Source organism: Bubalus bubalis, chromosome 9 (genome assembly GCF_019923935.1).
Source record: "Bubalus bubalis isolate 160015118507 breed Murrah chromosome 9, NDDB_SH_1, whole genome shotgun sequence".
NCBI lineage: Eukaryota > Metazoa > Chordata > Mammalia > Artiodactyla > Bovidae > Bubalus > Bubalus bubalis.
Genome location: NC_059165.1, coordinates 64,101,265 through 64,113,755, shown reverse-complemented (window position 1 = coordinate 64,113,755; position 12,491 = coordinate 64,101,265).

Below are 12,491 nucleotides of genomic sequence, written 5' to 3'. Positions count from 1 at the left end.
GGGCTATCATGAGTTCCCATTTTATCACCATGAGCCTGAAATGGAGAGAAGTTAGCCTGTGTAAGAGCCCAGTCCGGGCTTTGAGCTCAGGTCTGTGTGGACCCAAGGATCGCCCCATCAAGGCCACTTCCCTACCTTTTTTATCGCTGGCTGACATGGGAAGAGGGGACTCGTGACTCTGTCTCCAGTGATAGATTCAGTCTGGCAGCCTGGTCCCAGCCAGCTATAATGTCAGGCGAGCCATTATCTCTGATGATGCTTCTGTGGGTTTAATCATACAACAGGTAGCTCAATATCTCTTGCTTCAAGCCCTACCTCCTCCAACCAGCGGGAATCTCTGGAAAAATGTTCTGGGGGAAAACGGAGGCATTTTTACGACTCTCTCCTCACCTAAACCCGCTGGGCCAGGACAGAGCACAGACCCTTGGGCTCTGACCATTACCCTACACTTTGGACCCAGCCGCCCCTGGCTTTGATGTTGTCTTGGTAAATGTCCCCCAGTCACCAGTGGGCTCTGATCTCTCCAGCACCTAATAATTCAAACAGCCTGGGGCAGTGAGCAGCTAATCAGCTGGACAGGCCTTGCAGCTGCACGATGAGGTTGAGGGGAAAAGGGGGTGCTTCTCTTCTTAGGGTCTCATTCCACAACCTGATGGCCGTGGCAGACACCCCTGTCCGCCGGCCCAGAGGTGAGGTTAATTCTCTCAAGGACCCGTGTGGGGATGTGCCTGGCTGTGGTGGCCGTTACGTAGTTTGAATCATGGCTGTCCCGGCCAGGCCATCGGGTGGAAATTAAAATTTAATTTAGACAGTCCCGTCTCTGCGGCCCTGGTGGCCGTCGTCTGGGTGATTGACTGGCTGGTTTCTTTCACCTTTGCATGCCTTGGGTTTTTACTGGCGGAGGAAATGAAGGCTGAACTGGGGCAGGAAATTCCATGTACACAGGTGTTTCTGGTTAGCCCCATGCTCCTCACCCAGGGGCACAACTGGGGGCCAGGGATGCCTGTGTGAGCCCGGGGGCCTCTGTGGTGCGGCAGCTGTGGCAGCTTCGCATCTAGAGAAGGCTGGGCAGGATGATCAGGGCCCCAGGGCAGACAGAGGTATTCACAAATGGGCCCCCAACTGGTCCTAGGAGCCCAAAGACTGCCTGCCACTGCCATGAGATCGCATCAGCACCTTGGTGAGAGCCACCCCGGCCTCTGTGCCTGCAGTGGGTGGCTGGTGGCACCAGGCCCTGACCTGGGAGATTAGCAGCGCCCTGAGGTGGTGTTTACACGTTGTAGCCAGCACTTCATGTGGCTGACCTGCCCCCATTTTCACATCTTCTGAAGGGCTTAGAGATCCAAAAAGCATGCCTTCCCTTGCTTAAAGGGTCCCTGGAGGGATTGAGGAGGGCGGCCTTGGGCTTGGTCAGACACAGCCATCTGCAGGCTTCTTTCAGAGGCTGAAGAAATGGTGTTCTTCGTCCCATAATTATCTCCATTCTGCCATCTGGACACTTCCACCATTACTCATTCATCACCCTGGGTAAAGGCACTCAGGGCTCCTGTTAAACTCAGAGTGCCCCAGGGGGGAGGAAAGCACATGCTGGGAAATGACACGGGGAGATACCCACCCTGCACCTCAGTTTTCACAACTGTAAAACGAGAATTAGACCCGGGGTCTTCTGCTGGGTTGGCACATAGATAAATAAGAGGCCATTCATAGAACATCGGGCCCACAGTGGGTAACTAGCGCACAGAGAATATTCACACCACTTTCAACTGGGCTCTAGCCCCTGGGAACATGTCCAAGGGAATCATTCAGAAGGAAAATTATTTTATAAATAGTTTAGAGTATTATCTTAAGTCATGAAATTAAAAGACACTTGCTCCTTGAAAGAAAAGCTATGACAAACCTAGACAGCATATTAAAAAGCAGAGATATCATTTTGCCAACAAAGGTCCATATAGTCAAAGCTGTGGTCTTTCCAGTAGTCATATATGGATGTGAGAGTTGGACCATAAAGAAGACTGAGCACTGAAGAATTTATGCTTTTGAACTGTGGAGTTGGAGAAGACTCTTGAGTATCCCTTGGACAGCAAGGAGGTCAAACCAGTCAATCTTAAAGGAAATCAACCCTGAATATTTACTGGAAGAACTGATGCTGAAGGTCCAATACTTTGGCCACCTGATGCAAAGATGCAACTCATTGGAAAAATCCTGACGCTGGGAAAGATTGAGGGCAGGAGGAGAAGGGGATGACAGAGGATGAGATGGTTGGATGGCATCACCGACTCAGTAGACAGGAATTTGAGCAAACTCAAGGAGACAGTGAAGGACTGGGAAGTCTGGCCTGATGTAATTAATGGGGTTGCAAAGAGTTGGACATGATTTAGCAACTGAACAACAATAATTACTTTAAGCACACACACACACAAATGTAACCAATGAAAATACCCATCACTGGTTATACACTGAGGTATGTCATTAATGAACAGCCAATAAGATCAGTAGGACAAGTATGAAGCCAAGTCAAATGCTCAGGAAATAGCTGAAGAAAGCAAATCTACACCGCTAATTATGACTGTGGGAAAATGCATGACAAGTATGAAGAAGACTGGAGGGAGATGTGAGTAATTGCTTATTTAAATATATTTAAGTCATTCAATATTTAAATGCATAATAAAAATGAAAATTAAATGAGAACAGAGATAGATATGAATGTGTCTACGTTATCGAGTTTCTTCTAGTATGAGAGCCCTCCTCAGGAGTCCAGGACACAAAGTATGTGATCACAAAGGCTGGAGAAAAGCTTGCAGCTGGGGTCTTGCCCATGCAGAGGACACAAAAGCAGGTTCATCAGAATGTGTGTGGCCACCCGCGTGAGCTTCCAGGGTTAGGCAGGGAGTCCTGAGGGAAATGGGGCTGAGGCCTCATCAGTCAGCCTCCTTTCACAGCCCAGGATCCCCACATACACCCCCTGCTCCGGTCGCTTAGAGAGGGTCCTGGGCCCGGTCCTCAAGATTCCGACCGACGCGCGGCTGCCCCTTGAGGTAGGGTCGGGGAACTGCATTTTCATTGCTTTTCGGCGTTCCGGGTCTGGGCAGTATTATGGAAAGGACCTTGCTGTTCTGAGTGAAGCATAAATGAATGGCTGCTGTGTGGGACCAAGAGGATTGGAAGCTGGAGGGAGCCTAAACTGAGAGCTCCCTGCCTTATCTTCGGGCCCCTGCCTGGTGAGCTGCAAGGCACAGAGGGTGGGCATCTCTCTATCTCAACAGACTTCCCATAGTTCAAGTCACAGCTTCATCCTCCTAGCAGAAACCTGACCAGTCCAGTCCTTGTTGTCTGAGCTCAGAGCCCTTCTAGAATCTGGCTGTGGTCCTGGGTCCCTCACCCTTTCTCTGTTACACCTCCCTATCCCTCCAGGTTTTCATAATGGACTTCAGTTCATTCTTATTGAATTGCCTTGGATGCAAAATAATGGTTGGAATACCAGCAACCAGAAATGGTTGTGAATTTCAATTCCTCTTCTAAAACCACTTGTAAATATTTCTGTAGCTTTCCTCCCCTCTCCCTCCCACCCCTTCTTCCCCACCCCACCCAACAGACAGGAATTACAAGACAGTAATTCACAACCCCTCCCTTTGTATCTCCTGCTTCTTGTGGTTATCAGGATGGTTACTGCAGGGAGTAAGCCTGGCTCTGACCTACCTTCCAGACCTCAGACCCCACAAGCACCATCAGATAGGAGGCTTGTCATCTTGAAAAGAAAGGCAAAAAAAGATAACTTCCAAATGTTGAGCACTTGCTGTAGGTCAAGTATCTAAGTATGCTAAGTATGCTAAGTGCCACAACCACCCATTTCCTCCTCCCAAACACCTTAGGAGACAGGTATTTCTGCTTTACAGATGGAAGAAACTGAGGTTGGGAGAGGTAGTAAGTGGTAGAGCTGAGATCCAGATGTTGGCTATCTGACTCCAGAGTCTAGGCTTTTCTTTGCTCTAAATCCCTTCACTGAACCTTCTCTTTTGTCTGTGGAATTCTAGGAAGTGTCGGTTCTGTTTCTCATCTGCAGGGCCTCCCGCTCCCCATGAAGCAGGGTCTCTGGGCATTTGCACATCATCCCTAGAGGGGAACCTTGGGTGTGCAGAGCCTCGTCTCAGGATCCAAAATGTCCAGAACTAGCTGGAGTCAGAGGCCTTCTGGCCTCTCTCCCCACCACATGGAAATGTCGTTTGTAGTCAGCGGCTGTAGTTGGAGAACTGCCTTTTAGGTGCAGTGAGTCAAAGGACCACATGGAATCACTTTAGCCTGAGCCGGCGCTGGAGAAGCCCTGGCTCATGGCCACGAGTGGCGGCATGTCCAATAATCCTAAACTCCAGGCGTGAGTGTTGCCAAGAAACCAGAGGGGGTTGGAGACTGACCAGCTCTCCCATTGCATGCCAAGGTCCTGCATGGTGCTGGGAGTGTAGGTACTCAGGAACATAGCTTCCTGTTCTCTGTTGGGGAAGGGCCTTGGTCCTGTGGGCTGAGGGTCTTGGTGATATTAATAAAATGCCCTGTACTATGACCATCTTGGGGGATGGAGGGTCTTAATCATGGGCCATAGGCCTCTGTGACTGTATGGAGCTTTATGTAGGTTTCTGTGTCCGAAGAGGAGCCACAGCTTTCTCTGCATTTTCAGAGGTATCCAAGACCCACAAGAGGCCAAAGACCACACTGTCCAAAAAGACTGTAGTAGGAACAAGGGGATTACACCATTCAGCATGCTTAAATGTATAAGCCCATCCCTGGCACTGCTAGTGGGGGGAGATGTGCCAAGCTGGTGCAAGTATGTGAGGATGGGGAGTGGGTACCCAGGTCAGGTTGGCTCCCTGAGCAGAATGGAGCTCCTCCTGACTCCCTTCCCACGCTGACCACACAGGCTGCAGAGAGCATACCCACCCCCAGGCCTTTGGGGAAGATGGCCTCCCCCACCATCATCTGTGAACCTCATCTCCAAGCTTAGGGCTTCCTCCCCCGGTGGGGTTGCCCCCTCTCTGAGCTCCAATTTCCCCATCAGCCTGGGGCCGTATATCTTCTCCTCCTTTCTCCTGGCTGCTTTATAGCTTGCTGGAAACACCTTCCCTTAGCACTTCGAAATGTATCACTTGAAAGCATCTTAACGTTAACCAATGTGATTCTTTTTTAATTTGAAGGGGCTTATTTCTCCGAATGGCTTTCCTGATCATATAGGAGGGCATGCTCCCTAATATTAAACTTTTTCTTTATAAAGAGCAAAAAAATGACTCACATCTGTTTGATATTTAATTCAAATTGAATGGCAGGACAGGAACAAAATTACACTGCAAAAGGCCATAAAGCGTGATGTTTAAAAGGGCCAAACATACCAAACCTACATGTCAGAAAATTTGAAATGACACAGGATTGAGGGGATAGGGCCTAGGCAATGGGGTGTCTCCTACCCAAAAGCCAGAGAGGTGGTAGCCAAGCTGGGAGAAGGTGAGAGGTGGGAGAGGCTCATGATGCACTGGAGGATTTTGTAGGGACAGGTTTCTAGCCACATATGAGTTTGGAGGTCTTGATGCCATCTAGAAACCACTGCTAGCTGCTCTGGGTTGACAGGTGGCCTGTCTGGAGCCTCCCAAGGGGCTGCTGGGTAATGCTCACACACTGCCTAGGGGACCAACCAGGCACTGCCCCACTGTCAGCACCCAGAAGGCCTTGGGGTTTGCCTACAGCTCAGAGACTGAGTGGGAAATCCCTATGCTGATCAGTAAACCAGAGGCTCCAGTATCCTTTGTCTAAAGGGGATGAGAAATGGGGTGGGGCCCAGAGAGCTGTGCTTTCCTTCCTCTAAATGCCAGGCAATCTGTCACCATCCCGGACTCTTAAAGAGCTCCCAGGAAAGAAGTGAGCGTGGTCTCCTACTTATCACCCCCGTTGCAGAGCCCCAGCACAAGCAGTCCCGTTGTGAACCATATCTGGTGACATCTGTGAGATGGGCATTGACAATGGGGCTCTGCAACCTGAGCTTGACCGGAGCAGATTTGGTGCCCCTTAATGAGTGTACACGGAGAAGGCAATGGCACCCCACTCCAGTACTCTTGCCTGGAAAATCCCATGGATGGAGGAGCCTGGTAGGCTGCAGTCCATGGGGTCGCTAAGAGACGGACACGACTGAGCGACTTCACTTTCACTTTTCACTTTCATGCATTGGAGAAGGAAATGGCAACCCACTCCAGTGTTCTTGCTTGGAGAATCCCAGGGATGGTGGAGCCTGTTGGGCTGCCGGTCTATGGGGTTGCACAGAGTCGGACGTGACTGAAGCGACTTAGCAGCAGCAGCAGCAGCAATGAGTGTACATGGAGGAAGGGAGTGGGGAGAAGAGTAAGGATCTAGAAGAAATCAGATGCTGGCTCCCTCACTGACCAGCTGAAGTCATTTGGGCATGCATCTCCTCTCTTAGCCTTGGTTTCTTCATCTGTTGCATGGAATGGTTTAACATCTTCATAAGGTTATTTTGAATATCTAATGTTTTAAATCTAAACACACATTCACTTTTTTTTGGAGGGGGCAGCTGTATCTAAATCCTTCATTCTTTCTGTTTAGATTATTTCTTTGACTCTCACACAGGATCCAACAGTGCTGTACAGAAACTACACATTTTATTTTATTTTATTTTTGAAACTACACATTTTAAAGCAATGAACAGATATTAAAGTTTTGCTCTTGTATTTTTTAACCTGTCTTTACAACCTGCATTTTCCTGATTTTTTATTGATATGTCTGTGGGTGTAGCTATAGTAGAAGCATCTATCTCTATGTTACCTTTTTTTCTTTGTTTTGTTTTCAAACATTCATGCTTTTAAGTACCAAAGCATTGTACGACTTTCTTAGAATAGTTACTCTAACCCCTACGGCTTCTGTACAGTAGCACCTTTATTTCCAAGGTGTTTTCATGTCAGTTACTTTGTGTCTCTGGCCCACAGTTAAGAACAAGAGGCTGGCACTTTTTTTCACACAGTGGTGTGCTGGAGCTGTCTCATGCTGTCTTCCAAGAGATAATTGTTACGCAAGTCACTATTAAAAATTCAATTGTATGAACTCACAGTTAAATAAACCATATTATATACAAAGTTAATAAATAATCAAAACTCAGCTTCCTAATTATTTTACTGTATTTTAGTATATCTATGCTCTTGTAAATCGTATCTGTATGATGGAAATTCTATGAAAGGGTGTGCTCACTGTGCATCTCTTTCCAAATCCAAGTTCAGTGATGTCCTCTTGATACCTTGAAACTGACCACAGTTGGAGAATGTACACCATAGAAATCAGAGAGTGGTCAACACTACACCCAGACTTCACGAACCACTCAGAGAGCCGATTGCTGAACATTAACCAGCACATCCCCGATTGTTGAGATTGGCAAAGTGAGGCATGTGGAGCTTTTGGTGACTCTCACGGCCACAGTGAAAGTCCTCCTCTCAACCCACTGCTTTCTCCATTAGACTTAGCTCTTCAGCATTCCCAGGACCACGTATCCAGGGTGTACTGCTGCTGCTGCTGCTGCTGCTAAGTTGCTTCAGTCGTATCTGACTCTGTGCAACCCCAGAGACGGCAGCCCACCAGGCTCCCCCGTCCCTGGGATTCTCCAGGCAAGAACACTGGAGTGGGTTGCCATTTCCTTCTCCAATGTGTGAAAGTGAAAAGTGAAAGTGAAGTCGCTCAGTCGTGTCCAACTCTTTGCAACCCCGTGGACTGCAGCCTACCAGGCTCCTCCACCCATGGGATTTTCCAGGCAAGAGTACTGGAGTGGGTTGCCATTGCCTTCTCCGATCCAGGGTGTACAGCATTTCGTTATCCAGAACACTATGGTCTTTTCCGAATGTCCCCTACCATTCCTCTTATGAGATCTCCTTGGCTTCTCAATTTCTCCTGAACTGAGCCAAAACATCCACTCTGGTTTGTAAAGCATGCTGAGACTCTCAAGTGAAGGCATTTTCTCTTTCTTTAACTGAAAGGAGCAAAACTCACAGCTCATCATCACCCCCTCAGTTTTCTAACCAACACATTACCTGAAGCACTTGACAAAGTCCAGAGGCAGGCGTATGCGTGTGAGTATGTGTGCATGCGTGCATGCATGCGTGCGTGCGTGTGTGTGTGTGTTGGGGAAGGAGAAGTCAGACCACAGGAGGCTTTCCTGATGATGCAGCTAGAAGTCTGCACAGCAACCGCAGACCCAGGGGAAGAGGAATGTAAAACCGAAAGATGAAGCCCCCTGACGACTAGCTTCCCTCTCTAGCCTCCAGCGAGTGCCACAGGGGACCATGTGTTCCTCAGTAATGAGGCCCAGCACTGGTTCTGGAAGCCTCCAACGTCAAGCGTCCAGCTTGCCTGCTTCCAGGGTTCCTGGGTCAGAGCTCCAGCGTGGGAGCCCTGCACTGTATGTGTGTTTCCGAGAAACAAAAGGCTTAGTGGTCTCGTTGCACCACAGACGCTTCTAGAAACAGAAAAACCTGTTGGACTCTTCTCATTCTGATCAATTAGTTGTTAAAATGCATGTTAACCTTTTAACCAGCATCTTTGTTGTGGTTTGACCTGTTTCTCAAAGCCTCATTCCCTAAAAGTCTGCCTTTACCCCATGCAAATTCTTGAAGTCTATAGACACTTGCCAAGGACCTACTGTGTGCCAGATGGCTGTTTGATCTGCAGACAGTTGCTGTCAGGGCTCTGCTGGGGGTGGTGCCGGCATGTACACAGCAAGTACACATGCCCTGCTGAGGAAATACCTTTTGTTCAGTGGATCTCACCTGGAAATCCCCTCTGAGTGTCCCAACACTGTCTTGGAACTGGGAGGGAGCTGGCTTTTTGTGGAGAAAAGTCAAGGAGGCTTTTGGGAGGGAAGAATGTTCAGGGATCAGTGGTGGTTCATGTTGAATAAGAAATGGCTGGCATTTACTGAGCATTTCCAAGGAAGGTGTGAGATCTTGTACAGACTGTGTTTCAGTCTTCACAGAGGTGGAGTAGGTACCAATAGTGTCCCCACGTTATACATGAAGGAAAATGGCCTGGGGGAGGAAGGCAGTTTCAGGGTCAGTAAGTGGAGGGCGTGAGGGTCTGGACCCTGCTCTACTGCCCTGCCTCTCAGGTGGGAGAGGAGGGGGTGTGTCAAACCAGACACCCCAGCAGGACTGTGTGCTCCAAGGCTCCACATCTGTTGTCCTGGACATGTCCTTTGTGCTTTCCGCCTTCCTTTCTTGCAGACTCTGAAGGTCACACACGTTGGGGTGACAGTGGTGGAGGGGGATTTGTATTTGCCAGTTGCCTTCAAGATGTCCCTGGGAGCCCTCTGTGCTGTGCCCCCACCCCCATCTCCTCTCCATTTTTGGTGGCCACCCTAGGGCTCCGGGCTTCCCTGGTGGCTCACATAGTAAAGAATCTGCCCGCAATGGGGGAGACCCACGTTCCATCCCTGGGTTGGGAAGATCCCCCTGGAGGAGGGAATGGTTACCCACTCCAGTATTCTTGCCTGGAGAATTCTACGAACAGAGGAGCCTGGTGGGCTATAGTCCATGGGATTGCAAAGAGTTGGACATGACTGAGTGACTAACACTCTCATTTTCACTAGGGCTTCGGGGTGGGGGGCTGAGGGAACTGCGATAGGCACACTCCTTGAGCGAGCTTTCTTGCTCCCCCTTCCCTCCTCTGCTCTGTCCTGCAGTGGAGAGGACCCTGCAGGCTGCCAATCCTAGGCTACTCATTAGCCTCTGGTCTCCCATAGGAGAGGGAGAAGCCCTCATGCTTTGCACTTTCTCTGGGCACCTTGGGGAAGAGTATCTGACGGGGGCTTCAGCTTCCTCTGGACAACTTCTGTCTCCAAGTTCCCAGCTTCTTGGGCAGTTCTAGCTCTGTGCTGCACGGCAGCCTCTCTGGTAACACGGTCTCTTGCAGGTGACCATGCAGCCCCAGGATGGGGGCTAGCAGCAGTAGCCCTTCCTGTTCCTGTTGATCTCTGAACTGCAGTGCCTATGTGGCATTTTGGCCATTCCATTCCCTGTGTGCCCAATGTCCTGATTCAATTTTTTTAAATACTCAAGAGTGTTTTTTTTTTTTTAAATATTTCCTTGACTGGATCCTGACTGATGCCATCCCTAGCACTCTCTCCCCACCTCCCCCACAAGCAAGGTGAACATAAGGGTCCACCTTCCCAGCCCATGTGAGCAAGAGGCCAACGAATGAAAGAATATCACAGCATCCTCATCCCTCAGAGAAGCAATTACGGAAACCCCGTGGCTGGCTACCTGGCTGAGCTTTCTCTCCAAAGGCCCCTGTCTCTGCTTTTATTCTGAAGATTCCCCACCCGCTACCCCCTGCCCCCACATCTTTAAAGGAAAGTGAGGCAGACAGCCCAGCTGGGGTTCCTTGCAGCAGTTGGAGTGCTTGGCTCAGAGCCGGGGCGTCCTGATGGCGTTGCCCAGTACCTGCTCTATGTAAGCTTTGTGTCAGGTAACACCGAGGGGATCAGAGGAACAACAGAGGGGGAAGGAAAGCCCCCTCCACAATTCCAGATCCCACGGTTTCTCCCTCCCTTCCGGATTGTGGTTTGATTTTGACTCATAAGTGCCCTTTCTCGGATCTCTTCTTTCTTGTTCCCCAGTGACCGGCACTGAGCCCCTTAAACAAGCAGGCATCGTGGGGAAATGGAGGCAGAGATAGGAACAGCTCGATTGTGCTGACATTGCTGCGGGAACACACATTTTTGTGGCTCAAGCCCCCCTTGCCAAATGGCAATATAAAGCCCTTTCAACTCACATGCGTAAAGAAGAAAATAATTAAACTCTTCTGTCGAGGATCACCTGGCTCCCCCCATCCATTCACTTAGGATGTTTTGTTCCCACTGGAGCGTATGATTGGAAAACAAAGGTAAATGAGAGCAATTTATTCCCGGATCACTTTCCCCTCCCCCCCTGCAGGATTAAAGCTGCCTCAGCCATAAAGAGTTTACAAACTCTAAAGAAAGATAATAACTTCCCTTCTCACGGCTCGGTCACGGGGAGGTAACGCATGTTTCCAATCAGCTGAGAATGGAACTCAAATGGTAGATTTTATTTCACTTTAATCCGCCTGTGAGTTCACTTTCAAGGTAAGAGGGACCACAACCTGCAATGTGAACAGAGTTTATTAACTTCGAAGTCTCCTCCTAAAGGTGGAGGAGCCAGCTTAGTTTACTCCTCGCCCCAAAGCCTTGCCTGGCTTGGGGGCCTGGTGTGGTTGGTGCCTGCCTGGGGCACGGGGTGAGTGCTGAGCAGGTAGAGGGGCCTCAGCAATTCAGAGCCCAGCTAACCTGAGCACTGCCAAAGGTCATGGAGGCGACAACGAGCCGTTCCCGCGGCATGGAGCTTACTTGCTTCCGCACATCTGTTTGCCGCCTACAGGACAGCCTGGCTGCTCAGTGGGCTGCTGTGGGAAGAAGCCATTCTCAGGTCCTGTCTCAATTCTCTCTGGTCACATGGCAAGCTTGACCTAGCCCCCTCTCCCTGTCTTACTTCACACATTTACGAAGTCATCATCCATTGGAAGGGAAAAGGAGCTGTTTCCTTGATTGGCCTACTGTGGAACCTTTAATGGGTAAGGTTACCACTGGAAAGCCCTGCCCTCCCCAATCCTTCCCTTGACAACGTAGATGCCTCCAGCAGGGAAGGATCTTAGGAGGCTTTCCTGACTCAGATGGTAAGGAATCTGCCTGCAATATGGGAGACCCGGGTTCTATCCCTGGATCAGGAAGATCCCCTGAAGAAGGAACTGGAAACCCACTCTAGTATTCTTGCCTGGAGACTCTCCATGGACAGAGGAGCCTGGAAGACTAGAGTCCATGGGGTCACAAAGAGTTGGGCACGACTGAGCAACTAACACACACACAGACACACACAGACACACACAGACACACACACACACACACACACACTACAAGGAATCTCTTTATGACACAATCTGGCCTATGAGGAGTCTTGCTTCAGGGAGGCCGTGTTTCCTAGTGTATGTTTGGGGGAGGAGGTCTGTGTGGACCCCAGGCCCAGATTCAATCCAGCCAGCCCAACCCCTGACTGCTATGGTGCGGTGGTTGGGTGCCCACCCATGGTGTCTCCTGGGGGCACCTACATGCCCCTGTTTGGGGCAGGAAGTACTGGCTGAGAGCTGTCTGCTGGTGATGTGGGGCCCTGTCAAATCAGTCAACCTTCTCTGTAGTCATTACAGAGTTCCAACAACCCAGAGTCTGGGTTAAGTTTGGGCACAGAGGCTCAAGAACTAGGCAGAAGAACCAGCCTTGTCCTGTCCCAGCCAGAGGGTCTGGGCTGCCCCAGGCAGACCCTCTCACCAGCCTCGCAGGTGAGACTTACTGTCTGCTCTCAGCTTTGGGGCCTTCCTGCCCCAGCCCTCCCCACTGCAGGCCTTGGTCCTGCCCTCCCTGGCCCTGAGAGGCTCAAGCCCTAGCACCATCA